This window comes from Passer montanus, unplaced genomic scaffold, assembly GCF_014805655.1.
Source record: "Passer montanus isolate IOZ18808 unplaced genomic scaffold, ASM1480565v1 scaffold128, whole genome shotgun sequence".
In the NCBI taxonomy this organism is placed as follows: domain Eukaryota; kingdom Metazoa; phylum Chordata; class Aves; order Passeriformes; family Passeridae; genus Passer; species Passer montanus.
Window position 1 is genome coordinate 905,329 of NW_024359610.1, and position 14,381 is coordinate 919,709.

Consider the following 14,381-nt stretch of genomic DNA (forward strand, 5'->3'; position numbering starts at 1 on the left):
CAGCCTCCATGGAAGGCTACTCCAGCTCCCAGCCCCTTCCCTGGGCACTCCAGCCCCTTCCCTGGGCAACCCAGCCCCTTCCCTGGCCATACAGACCCTTCCCTGGGCTATCCAGACCTTTCCCTGGGCACTCCAGCCCCTTCCCTGGGCTATCCAGACCTTTCCCTGGGCACTCCAGCCCCTTCCCTGGGCAACCCAGACCTTTCCCTGGGCAATCCAGACCCTTCTCTGGGCTATCCAGCCCCTTCCCTGAATCCAGCCCCTTCCCTGGGCACTCCAGCCCCTTCCCTGGGCACTGCAGAGGTGCTGGGGGTGGCACAGAGCCCTCCCCTCTCCACGGGGCACCCCAGCCCCCTTGTCCCAGGATCAGGAGTTCCCCCTGGAAGCTGCTCTGGCCCCAGAGGGCATTTTCAGGCGGATCCTCTGCTGGAAACCCCTTTAATGTGTTTTTTGCAACGGGAGAACAGAAATCTTGGAGGGCAGTGCCCAGTTCGTGGCACGATCCCGTCCCAGCTCCCTTGTCCCAGGGCACGGCCCCATCCTGCTGGAATTCAGAGCAATCCGTGATGGGAAATGGAAAAGACAATGCCAAAGGCACCCAGCAGGGCTGTGGGAGCGGGGACAGGCCCAGGGATGGGGCTGCTCCGTCCTGCCCCACTTGGAATGAGCACACACAGCCCTCCCTCTGCCTGCCAGGCGAGGGAAGCAGAGCCAGCACCCCAACCCCCTAAAAAACCCCCAAATGCTGGGATTTGAGTCCCTTCTGCAGTGCTGTGGTTGGCCAAATATAGTTTTCCTGTAGTGAGGAGCATCGATGGATTTCATCTGACTGTGCCCAAAATAACCTCTCCAACGTGCTGAGCCTGGATCTTCTGCCAGCAGCTGGAGCAGGGATGTCACTGAGCCCTCTCTGGTGTGGGGATCCCAAAGCTCGCCCCAATCCCATGGGCAGGGACCTCCCTGGACCCCAGCTGGCTCCAGGCCACCCGACCCAGGCAGGAAGGAAATGGGGAATTTGACTTCATGTTCTCAGAAGGCTCATTTATTATTTTATTATTTATGTTCTATTAAATAATACTAAATTAACTATACTAAAGAATACAGAAATGATACAGACAGAAGGTTAGAAAGATACTAATGAAAAACTTGTGATTTTTTTTAAGAGTCTGACACAGCTTGGCCATTATTGGCCAACAAGTAAAAACAATTCACATGAAACTAACAAAACAATTACCTGTTGGGTAAACAATCTCTAAACCACGTTTTAAAGCAGTAAAACACAAGATAAATAAATGAGATAATATTGTTTTCCTTTTTCTCTGAAGTTTCTCAGCTCCCCAAAAGAAGGAATCTTAGAGAAAAGATTTTTCCAAAAAATAAAACAGCGACACAGGAGGGATAAATAAATGAGATAATACTGTTTTCCTTTTTCTCTGAAGTTTCTCAGCTCCCCAAAAGAAGGAATCTTAGAGAAAAGATTTTTCCAAAAAATAAAACAGCGACACAGGAGTGCTCCAGATGCCCTTTGGATCCCCTCCGGGTGCTGTGGGAAGGACAAAAGGGGCGGCAGCTCCAGCTCTATTTCTGTGCCACCGGGGTGGCAGATGGTGCTGCTTTTGTGCCTCCCACTCTCCCAATGTTTAATTACAGCCCAGAAATAGCTGCCTCTATGACTGACGGTCAGCTGCTCCTCCAGCACGGGGGGACAGGACAAAACCAGCTTTTTTCCCTTCAGGAAAAGCCCCGTGAGTGGTGGCAGGGGCCTTTCAGAGAGGGGGTTCTGCCAGGTTTGTGTTTCACCCCGGTGCTCTCCAGCCACCCGAGGGGTTCAGTGGTGCTGCAAGGGCTGCTCCCTGCCAGCAGTGTTTGTTACACTGGAAAACTCCAGATTTTCTGCCCCGTCCCTGGAGGGGGTGCCTGGCAGTGCCCAAGGCCAGGCTGGAGCAGCTGGGACAGGGGGAGGTGTCCCTGCCCAGGGGATGGGATTTGGGTCCCTTCCACCCCAGCCTCTCCAGGATTCTGGTTTGCTGAGACAACCCCTGGGCCGTCCCTGAAAACAATCCCTGTGGAAAAGGAGAGCTGCTGGATGCAAACCCGGCCATCAAACACCTCCTGCTCTGCCTCCACCCCACAGAAACGGGATCTCATTCTTCCCTGAGCCTCATTCCAATGGATCCAGCACCCAAAGCTTGGCTTTGGGAGTGAAAGCTGCAGCCTGGAGCCTGACTTGGGAGGGAAATGCCAGCTGAGGGCTTCCCCACGCCCCCAGCCACGGGGAAATGTGGGTTTCCTCAGGGAAAAGAGGTTCCAAACCTGGGCGCAGGCAGAGCAGGAGGGTGGGAGCAGATCCCAGGAGCACCCCAGGCTTGGATCTGCTCCTCCTGCCTGGGTCATTCCCTGGGTCCTGTCCCTCCAGCCCTTGTCCCCAGCTCTCCTGGAGCCCCTTTGGGCCCTGGAAGGGCTCTGAGGTTTCCCTGGATCCTTCCCTCTCCACGGGAACATTCCCAGCTCTCCCAGCAAGTTTTTCCATCTGGAGCTGAAACTTTGCTGTCGTTCAGCAGAGCACTCTCTCTTTGATTGGGATTTGATTGATTATTGCTTTTCCTTGGAGAAACCCCACTGATTGCCTCGTTAGCGTGTTCGGGGCGCTAATTGGTGTGCTCTGCAGATTGGAAGCACAGCCCCACCCTGTGCCTGGCTGTCCCTGCCTGGCAGCGCTCCAGGACGGGGTGTTTTGGTTAAGGGGAAGCAGAAAAACCTGGATCTGCTTTGTTCCTAGAAAAACAGGGCTCTGGCTGCTCTCCCGGCGACGCCTGAGCTGGGTTTAGCACACCAGCTGATGGGTTAGGCCTGGCCTTGGCGCCCTGGCTCTGATGTTAACGACACCCGTGCAAGGTAAGGGATCATCAGGGGTGGTCCTGCTCCTAAAACACGTCCCACTGACTGCAGGGAAAACACGGATCCTCCCAGCCAAGGAAAACGTGTTTCCTGTGCTGTCCATCCCCCTGATGCTCAGCCAAGGCCAGAGCTGCTGGGGTTTTACTGACGCAGCTGAGGAGGACACTTTGTGGTAGTTTCGGGGTCCCCAGAGGAGGAGGGAAGAAATTAATCTGACTCCATGTTCTTAGAAGGCTAATTTATAATTTTATGATATTATATGATATTAAAGAATGCTTTACTAAACTATACCAAAGAACAGAGAAAGGATACAGACATAAGATAATAATGAAAACTCGTGACTCCTGCCAGAGTCCTGACACAGCCTGGCCCTGATTGGCCAATAAGCAAAAACAATTCACATAAACCAATGGAACAATCTCCTACCACATTCCAAGCAGCAAGCACAGGAGAAGCAAATCAGATAATTATTGTTTACATTTTCCTCTGAGGCTTCTCAGCTTCCCAGGAGAAGAAATCCTGGCGAAGGGTTTTTTCAGGAAATATGAGTGACAGACACTTTAGTATTTAAATTATGGATAATCACTTTTGATAGGATTTGGGAGAGCTTTGGGAGGGTTTCCCATCCCTGGCAGTGCCCAAGGCCAGGCTGGACAGGGCTGGGAGCAGCCAGGGACACTGGGAGGTGTCCCTGCCATGGCAGGGGTGGCACTGGATGGGCTTCAAGGTCCTTTCCAACCCAAACATCTGAGGTTTTAGGATTCTATGGAATGTGTATGGATACATTTTCCTCTGCTTATTTAAGATTTTGGTGGGACTGACCCCTAAGTCCAGCTGGGATTGAGAGAAACACCTGGAACAATCTTGCTTCCATTTTTAGTCATGTTGCCTCCTAAATATCTGGGAACCTCAGGAAACCTTTTCAGAGGAGGAGGAGCAAACCATCAGCAGTTGTTCTCCTGCACCTGGAAAAGGAGGGTGAGGCTGGAGAAAAGGGAGTGAAGGCAATCCCAAGACCCATTCCCTTGGGAAAACCAGTGTTCCCTGGGCTCTGAAAGTGGGGAATCATTCCCTGCTGGGATGGATCCACGGCCAGGCTGGAAGGGGTCACCTCGTGCTGCACACAGGATGCTCCTCTTCCTCAGCCCTTGGAATCAGGCATTCCTGACAAGCCTTGGAGAGGTCCAAGGCTAACAGAGAGGTGAAATATGGGATCTGTCAGGAGTTTAATTAAAGAGAGAAGCATTCCAGTCCCTCAGCTCATTTGAAGCACAGCTCGGGAGGCTCTGCTCTTCTCACAGGTAATTATCCAAGCGTTCCCAAGGAAAAGCAGAGTGTGCTCATCCATCACCTGGTTAATGCCAGGGCTGGTGATAAACAGCAACAAGGAGTTATCGGGGTGAAATGGGATTGGGATCTTCTCAGCTCCCTCAGCACAAGAGCAGCTTCTCCCAAACCAGCCCCAAGAGGTGTTCCAAAGCAGGAAGATTTTAACGTATTAAATAATTAATAATAAAATGTAATTAGTTGGATAATTAATTTAATTTCATTTAAATACTTAAATATTTAAATAATGAAACAATCTCTTCCCGGTGCAGAGAGGAAGAACAAACCCTTCCATGGCACAGGTGAGAATCCAGCATTTCACTGAGGTTTCCTCGGGCTGATGCATCTCCAGCACCTGGGCCCTGACTCCTGGGGGAAGCTGCAGGAGAGGGAAATCGGGCACAGCACGGCTGCTGCTCCTGGCAAAGAGCACCTGGGAGCTCTGCCAGGGCCTCTGGGCTCGGCCAGAGCAGAGCCCAGGCTGCTCCAGGAGGGCACAGCTCCCTGTGCTGGCAGCTTTCACCAGACACGCTTTGCTTTGTGTCCTCGTCTCCCGTTTTGGTGCAGAAAAAGCCAATTAAAGGGGCACAAAAAGCCCAATTAAAGGGGCACAAAAAGCCCAATTAAAGGTGCCTTCAAGCTTGGCTGGAAGGTTCCCTTCCCCATGGAGGGGGTGGAAGGAGATGGGCTTTGAAGTCCCTTCCAACCCGATCCAGTCTGGGATAGAGGGCAAAAAGGATCCTCAGACCCTGCAGCTGCACCCCTGGCGTGGCAGGGTGGGATGGGCTGGGACCCCCAGGCTGTCCCTCAGCTCCTTCCCGCCCTGTGCCTCGAGTGAAGGGCGTCCAGAGGGACCCTCAGTGCCCCAGCCCCTGCAGCTCTGGGATCCCCACTCCAGGCAGGGCTGCAGCTCCACATCCCAACCCCTGTGCCCCCAGGACCCCCAAACCAGCCCAGGGGGGCTCCACATCCCAATCCCTGTGCCCCCAGGACCCCCAGCCCAGCCCAGGGGGGCTCCACATCCCAACCCCTGTGCCCCCAGGACCCCCAGCCCAGCCCAGGGGGCTGCAGCTCCAGGAGAACCCCCCTGGATCCCAATCCTCTGCAGCTCCTGCCCGACCCTGCAGGGCTCCGGGGCTGGGCTGGGCAGCTGCCGAGGAGCAGGGATGTATTTAGGGTGGGATAATCTGCATTATGGATGGAGGCACAGGGCACGGCAGCGCTACACGGAAAGGCACTCACGGTGCTGCTCCCTGCCTCTCCTCAGGGAACAGGGCTGGGCTCCTTCTCGGTGCTTCATCCATATGCAAAGCCCTCTCTGGAGGTAAAACCTTTTATGCTCATCCATAGGTAACGAGGGGCAGGGTTATAAATCCCTGGTGGTGTTCAGGTCTTTAGCTCTTCCCAGGGTTTGAATGTTCTCCTGGCAGCCCTGTCCCGTTCTCCCTGGAGAACAGGAGCTGCACTGGGACACAGGAACGTGTTTCATTAATCACTTGCCAGCTCTAGAATGCTGTTTGTGTAATTGGTGTGCCCACACGGCGGGGCTGGGGGCAGCTGAGTCACCCCTGAGTGTTTCAGGGAGCAGAGTGAAGCTATGGCCTGGCAGCAGGACTGCAAAGCTGAGCTGCAAGGTGCAGCTCATAAACCAGCCTCCCACGGCAGGGGATGGAGAGGGAAAGCAGGGATGGCAGGGGATGGAGAGGGAAAGCAGGGATGGCAGGGGATGGAGAGGGAAAAGCAGGGATGGCAGGGTTCAGGTGGCTGCCAGCCCCGCCACGCCGTGGTTCCCAGGCTGAGCAGCAGCCATGGATCCCAGCAGCCATGGATTGTTCCAGAACACTCTGGGAGCAGGGATGTGCCCAGACCTTGAGTCCCAGCTCTCCATGTCCCCAAATGCCACACGTGTGGCTCGGGAGGCCCTGCAGGGTGGGGACAGTCCCTGTCACCAGGGAGGGGTCAGGCCCTGTCCCCTTGGCCAGAAAACACCCAGCGTCTCCTTCCAGCTCCTGCCCGAGCTGTTCCCAGCTCCCAGGTGCAATGTGTGTGTGCCAGGCCCCGGCACCATTCCCCTCGGGCTGGGATGGCACAGCCAGCGGCTCTGGGGGCAGGAGGGGAACAGGGCCAGGGAAAATCATTTGGGGATTTAGCAGCAGCCCCAGAGCTTGTCTGCAAAGACAAACCCCTCACTCCTCTCACCCTCATGACAAACGTTGCTTTGTGGGATGAGTTTAAGGTCCCTCCCCACCCGGACCCTGCTGGGATTTGGGAATGCTCGGGGTGCAGAGCTGAGGTCTCACCCTGCTCTTTCGGGTTCTTCCAAGCCTTCTGATGTTCACATTCTTGTAATGAACTTTCTCACGCACTTTATGTGGATAATTAATTGTTTTGCATTCTTTTCTGGACAAAGCCAGGGGGGCTGAGGCTCCCAGCAGCCTGCAGGGGCTGCACAGAGCTCAGCTCAAACCCTGAGCTGGTGTTTACCCCGGGCAGAGCCACTTTGCCATGGAAAAATGCAGGTAATGGGTGTTGGAGAGGAAATTGGGATTTTATTTTTTTTCTGGATGTACAGGGCTATTATCCTTTAAATGAAACCAGCCAGATCCAGCTAATGAGCTCCAGCCCACCCCATGTGCGAGATGAACTCTTGCTAGATGGAGACCTTTGGTTAATCTTGTAATTATCAGATGAATGAAATGATTCCTAACAGCCTGCAATTTCGTGGTCAAGCAGATAATTGCCATCCCCGCACAGAGCAGGCAAAATCTGCCTTGGTGGGAATCAGCTCTGGCCCCCAGCTCTGAGGGCAGCACCTCTCCCCATCCCTGCTGAGCCTGGCTGCCCTGCAGGGCTCTGGGGAAACTCTGAGGGTGACCCTCGGTGCTGGGCTGAGCCCCTGCCCCAGGCTGAGCCCTTCCCAGACCCCTTCCCAGCCCCTTCCCAGCCCCTTCCCAGCCCCTTCCCAGCTCCCTCAGGGATTCTGCAGCCCCTTCCCAGCTCCCTCAGCTGATCCAGGTATTTTGATTTTTGCGGGGAGAAAAATATCCTTAGGTTTGGTAATTCCTAAAACCACATTTCCCTAAAAGTTTTGACAGCTGGAAATAGAAAACCAGAAAAAAACCTGAGAGTGGAGTCAGTGCTCTGGGCTGTGGAGGGGGCACAGGGTGGGTTTGATATCCTGGAGGGGCACAGGGTGGGTTTGAGATCCTGGAGGAAACACAGGAGGATTTGATGATCCTGGAGGGGGCACAGGGTGGGTTTGATGGCCCTGGAGGGGGCACAGGGTGGGTTTGAGATCCTGGAGGAAACACAGGAGGATTTGATGATCCTGGAGGGGACACAGGATGGGTTTGGAGATCCTGGAGATGGCACAGGGTGGATTTGGTGACCCTGGAGAGCTTTTCCAGCCTCAGGGACTCTGGAATTGAGCTGTCAGGCTGCGGACAGCTCACCATTCTGAGCTCTGCAGCTCTTCCTCCTCCTTCCAAGGCACATTTGGAATCCCTGCTGTTCAGGAGCTGCTGGAGGTTTATTTTTCCTTGCACTCTGTGCTTTGACCCAGCGGCCTGGGGTTTCATTAAGCAACTGCTGACTTTCCCCTTATTAACATTTGCTGCTGCTTATAAATAAGAAAAAAGGTTCTAATAATAATCCCTTTCTTTACTTAATTAAGGCACTTTCATTTCAGGACTGCTGAGTGTTTTTCTGCTTCCTGGCTTGTTTTTTAACACCTTGCCTTAATGATCCCGGGCTTTGAGGGAGGAGGAACTTTCCAGGACAAATTAGGGGCTCTCTGGGGACAGGAGTGGTGCCAGCCACGTGTGACCCAGGGCATGAATGAGGCTCTCAGGGAATGTCCAGGCAGGGGATCACAGTGAATCCCAGCTCCCAGGGCAGCTCCCTGTGCCTCACCAACAGCCTGGGAAGGACTGAGGATCAAATGGATCCACCCAAGGGAGGAATCGGGCTGAGCCATGTGAGCAGTGCAAGGCTGGGCTCTGCCTGCTCTCTTGGACAGCCCTTCCCACATTATTTCATGTCATTCCCTTTGAAACCTCATTTTAAAAACACACCGGCCTCAAATAGAGAGAGCTTTGAGGTGACATTTTGATACATCTCTGCATAAACACCCAGGGAACAATGGCATGAGTTATATATATATAAAGTTATAAATTAGTTATAAATATATATGCAATGGCATGAGTTATATATATATATATAAAGTTATAAATTAGTTATAAATATATAAATATATACAGAATATATATATAAGTATATACACATATATAAAAATATAAAAAATATATAATATAGAATATATAAATATATTAAAAATATATATATATAAATAAATAAATATATATATGTAAGTGGGGCTGTTTGGGTTGCAACCTGCCAGGGAGCAGTTGTTTCTGTGGTTGGAAGGTGATTCCTGGTGATTCCTTCTGGGGGTATTGGGCATTCTCTCTCCAAAGTGACTCAGCTCAGGAAGAGATTTTGGGTGGTTTTCTATTTCCAGTTGTCAAAACCTTTAGGGAAATGTGTTTTTGGGAATTACCAAATCTAAGGATTTTCTGCCCTCCTGAAAGAGAAATACCTGGAGCAGCTGAGGGAGCTGGGAAGGGGCTGGGGAATCCCTGAGGGAGCCGGGAAGGGGCTGGGGAATCCCTGAGGGAGCCGGGAAGGGGCTCAGCCTGGAGCACAGGAGGATCCCCAGGGATCTTTTCCCTCTCTGGAATTCCCTGCCAGGAGGGCACAGCCGGGGGTCGGGCTCTGCTCCCAGGAACAGGGACAGGAGCAGAGGGAACGGCCTCAGGCTGGCCCAGGGCAGCTCAGGGGGGATTTTGGGGTATTGAAAATTGGATTTTTGGGAACATTTTTTGTCCATCTCAGCAAATTCCCACTTTGCTCCTGCTGGGATTTACGTGTGGACCCCGAGGAGCCTGGGAATGCTGAGTGCCAGCCCTTCCTGCCCTTTTCCAGAAGGAATCCATGGAATCCAGCCGGAGCCCCGGGGCAGGTGCCCATCCCTCCCGTGCCCACCTGCTCCAAGGTGCGTAGAGCAGCTAAAAAAAGCTCCTTAATTAAACATTCCCACCTGTGCCAGATGGAGCTGGGCTTCCAGGGGCTGGGAGGGATTTGGGAAGGCACAGAGGCACTGCCAGCCCTGCTCTGGGGGGATTTGGGAGCCTGGAAGGGACAGAGGCACTGCCAGCCCTGCTCTGGGGGGACTTGGGGGATTTGGGAGCCTGGGAAGGACAGAGGCACGAGGCGTGCTGTAGGGGCAGATTTTGGGGCAGGGGTGGGAACGCTGCCTTGCCCGGCGGGGCGGTGGCAGGAGGGCTCTCCCATCTCTCTGCAGCGGGCTCGGGAGCCGCAGCCGCTCCGGGAATGCGGAGATGCCCTTTCCCGGCAAGGTTGTTTCCATGGCAACCGCAGGGATCTCCGGGACCAGGGATGGCTCCGCTGCCGGCGCCGGGAATTCTGCCCCGCTCCTCTCCCCGGGAACGGGCAGAGCCAGGGCTGGGGGTGACCCTGCAGCTCCAGAACTTTCCTCTGACATTCCCTGGCCCTGGCCCGTGGGAGAATTGCGGGAATTTGGGACGGAAAAGCTGCGGCCCCATCCCGGCTGATGGCCGGCAGGGTTGGAGCTGTCTGCTGCAGCTTGCCGTGGGATTGCTCTGGAATAGCCTGGGAGAGCTGGGAATGCTCCCCTGGAGAAGGGAAGGCTCCAGGCAGAGCTCAGAGCCCCTGGCAGGGCCTGCAGGGGCTCCAGGAGAGCTGCAGAGGGACTGGGGACAAGGATGGAGGGACAGGAGCCAGGGAATGGCTCCCACTGCCAGAGGGCAGGGATGGGTGGGACATTGGGAACTGGGAATTCCTGGCTGGGCTGGGATTGCCAGAGCAGCTGGGGCTGCCCCTGGATCCCTGGAATGCCCAAGGCCAGGCTGGAACAGCCTGGGACAGGGTGGGGGGAGGTGCTGGGAGTGGAATGGGTTGAGGTTTAAGGCCCTTTTCAACCCAGACCAGCCTGGGATTCCACACCCAAGGGGTTTTTTTGTGATATTTTAGGATTTTTTGGGTAAATGCATTTTCGGTGGTGGTCACAGCCAGTGCCACTCTCCATCCCCGGGCTCTGATTCCAGCAGGTCCCAGGGGAGTCTCCTGTTCCAGCTGGATCCCACATTCCCTTTCCTTAGGCTGTGCTGCTGAGCCATCCCTGGGAATGCCTTTGTCCTGGAGTGTACATGAAACTATGAAAACTATGGGATGTAAGAGCCAGCCTGGACTTGGGATCCTGCTGAGCCCAACCCCAGCAATCCCTGCCCTGTGGGACAGAGGGAGGGAAAACCTGGGATAGGGGATGGAGGGGACAGCAGGACAGAAAACCTGGGATACAAGGTAGAGGGAACAGCAAAAGGGAACACCTGGGATACAGGATAGAGGGAACAGAACAGCTGGGATAGGGAATGGAGGGAACAGAAAACCTGGGATACAGGATAGAGGGAACAGAAAATCTGGGATATAGGATAGAGGGAAGAGCCGGGGGAAAACCTGGGATAGGGGATGAAGGGAACAGAAAACCTGGGATACAGGGTAGAGGGAATAGAAAACCTGGGATAGGGGATGGAGGGGACAGAAAACCTGGGATAGGGGATGGAGGGAGCAGCAGGAGGGAAAACCTGGGATACAGGATAGAGGGGACAGAAAATCTGGGATATAGGATAGAGGGAAGAGCAGGAGGGAAAATCTGGGATACAGGATAGAGGGGACAGAAAACCTGGGATACGGGAAGCAGGAGGAGGGGAAAGCTGTGACCCGGTGCCTCTGTGCTGGGAGAAGTGTGCGTCCAGCAGCAAATTCCCTTTCCAAACCCTCATTCCCTAATTGGAGCCGGCTCTGAGCCCCAAATGGCCGTGGATTCCAGTTCTCCAGGGAATTTGATCACGGAACAGACCCGTGGGCTGGAGGGCCCCCAGCACCTTTCGGTGGCGCTGCCGCTGTCCTGCTGCCCGCTCCTTCCCTGTTTTCCGAGGCTTTCCGGGATGCAGGCAGCTCCGTCTCTATGGAAACGGGACCGGGCTCTGCTGCAGTCGCTTCTCCAGGGCTTCGTTGCAGAAACGCTGGGAAAATTAACGGCAGGAGGAGCGGAAAATGAGGGATAGGGAAGGAGCAGTTGGGAAGATCTCAAGTGTACAAATTAGGGGTTGTTTTGCCCTGAGAGGGAGGGGAAAGGAGGAGGAATATTATGGGTTCTGTAGGTTGAATTGACATTTAATGTATTTGGAAGAATGGGAGTATTTAAATTGCTTTCGACCCAAAAATGGGTCAAAGAACCAGAGCTGGATGGAAAAGAAACACACATTTATTTATTTATTTATTTAGTTAGTTAGTTAGTTAGTTATTGATTAATTTATTTAGGAGTGTCAGTCCCAGACAGATTGACCTCCCTGCTGTCCGTGCTTTCCCCTCTCCAAAGAAAAAACCCAAAGGTTTCTTTGGTGAAATCCTCGATTTCTGATGGATTGATTTATTTAGGAGTGTCAGTCCCAGACAGATTGAGCTCCCTGCTGTCCGTGCTTTCCCCTCTCCAAAGAAAAAACCCAAAGGTTTCTTCGGTGAAATCCTCGATTTCTGATGTATTTGTTCTTATTTAAGGTTTATTATCCCATGAGTTGCTTGGAGATCCATCCGTGGCAGAACTCCTGCCCCATTCCCACAAGGGCTGCATTCCACAGGGAATTGGATCACAATTCCAGGGGGAATTGGAGCCCCCAGGATAACACAGGACTGTCCCCTCATTCCTTCCTCCTTTGGGAGCAGATTCCATATGAAGGTACATTCCTCTCGTTGAAATTCCAAGGATCTCATTCCAAGGGTGCCTTGCCTACCCTTTGGGCTGGATTCATCCCTTTTTAGTGCGTGATTTAGCAAGTGCTGGAAATTCTCCTCCGTGCTCGTGCAGCCTCTACTTCCAAAATATCCTGGAAAAAGGCTGGAATGCAGCATTCCAGCTCTGCCAGGAGCAGGGCTGCGTGGGAAGGGCTGGACAGAAACAGAGCCACTCCTGAATGGAGTGGGAAAGAGGAATAAAACCCAGGAGGTTTGTACTGCTGGAAATGACTAATGGAAAAAAATTTAAAAAAAAACAAAAAAAAAAAAAAACCCAAAACAACAAAACCAAAAAAAACCCCCAAAACAAACAAACAACAAAAAAAACCCCCACACTTTTCCCAAGCACTGTCTCCTGCTGGAAGCAGGATTTTCCATTGGATTTTCAGGATTTGGCAAGAATGTCTCAAGTGAAGCAGGGTAAATATTTCAGATGTTCAGCTGAAGTTCACTCTGGGAAGGAATCCCAACTTAGAGCCATTCCTTGTGGCCTGTTTTATCTGGAATGGTGCTCTGGAACCTTCAGGATGGGGCAGATCCTATCCAAAATATCCCATGGGAGCAGGAACACTTCAGAATTCTGGGATAGAGCAGTTTGTCCTCAGCTTTGGCTCTCCCAAATCCATGGGGATCTGGGGCTGTCATTTGAAGACTTCTAAAAGCCAATGGAGCTGGGAGGAGCCACGGGCAGCCCCGGGGTGAGATCCCCTCATCCCTCACAATTCCCAGCCCCGGGAAGTGACTGATCCCAAAACCCCGGTGGGAAAAGAGGGATGCAAACAGGAGTTTGGGATGTTGAAAGTTTAGGAGAGGAGCGATGGGGCCCTGACAGCTGGGATGTTTATCACAGCAGGATAAAAGGGTGATAATTTGGATTTTATTCCACAAAAATTTCTGTTCCAGGATTTTGGATGCTGGGAATGACTTCAGCTCCCAGCAGTGTTTCCAGGTGGAAGGGTTTGATAATATTCCCATTGCACCATCTCCTGGTTCCAGAGCTCTCCTGGTGGGTGCAGAACTCCCACTGGGCTCTCCCATGGGTGTGGGAGCCAAACCAGAACTGGAGAATTCCGGAGCTAAGGACAAAAGGGGAATATTTTGGCAATACATCCTTTATAAAATTAAATTCCCTCCCAACTAATATTCCAGCTTTGGAGCCTCCTGCCTCCCTGGCCTCCTTCCCTGGCTGTGGAAGCACCTCTGGATTTTCCAGCCCCCAGTTTGTCCGTGGCAATGGGATCATTCTGGTTCCACAGCACTAACACTGGAAAACACCTTGGATTTCCTTTGTTCCCTTTTCCTGACAGGAATTCCTGCCACCAGGACTGAGGAATTGTTCCCTGTGCTAGCACAGCCTGGAACTTCCCCATGAGGTGCTGCCAGAGGGATTTTTCATGGATGCATCCCCTGGTTTCCTCCATGGATCACCCCAGGTGATCCGTGGGGAATTGGGGCTGGATTTTTGGTGTGGGTGAGGGAAAGCGGCCGCTGAAGGCACCAGGACCTGAGCAGCTCCATCACCATGGAAACCAGATCCACCCGCAGGCCGTGGATACCGGGATTGCAGCTGGGCTCTGGAACAGCTCCTGGAGCAGCACCCAGGGCACAGCTGGGAAAAGGTGGGGGAAAGTGGGAAAAGGTGTTTCCATGGGCAGCCCATCCCAGCATTCCCGCAGGGTGATGCAGGTGAGCTGTGGGATGGAGCAGGAGGATTTTTATTGTCCATTGGGGAGTGCAAGGACAAGGAAAATCCCTGAGGTGATCCCACAGAGAGAGTCCCACAGGGTTTAGGCTGGAAGAGCTTCCAAGAATGCAGAGTCCAACATTCCCAGCACTGCCCCCGTCCCCAGTGCCACATCCAGAGGGCCCCGAAATCCCTGCAGGGATGGGGACTCCACCTGAGCACCTTTTCCTGAAGGAATTTCCCCAAAATCCCCCCTGAGCTGCCCTGGGCCAGCCTGAGGCCGTTCCCTCTGCTCCTGTCCCTGTTCCCTGGGAGCAGAGCCCGACCCCCGGCTGTGCCCTCCTGGCAGGGAATTCCAGAGAGGGAAAAGATCCCTGGGGATCCTCCTGTGCTCCAGGCTGAGCCCCTTCCCGGCTCCCTCAGGGATTCCCCAGCCCCTTCCCAGGCCCAGGTGATCCCTAGAATCCCCCAGGGATCCATGGGAAGGGCAACAAGGTAATTTTATTAAAGTGACAAACCTTAAAACCAGCCCGGTTTTGGGCCAGTTTAACAAAGCTGGAGATAAAGCCGAGTTTTGCAG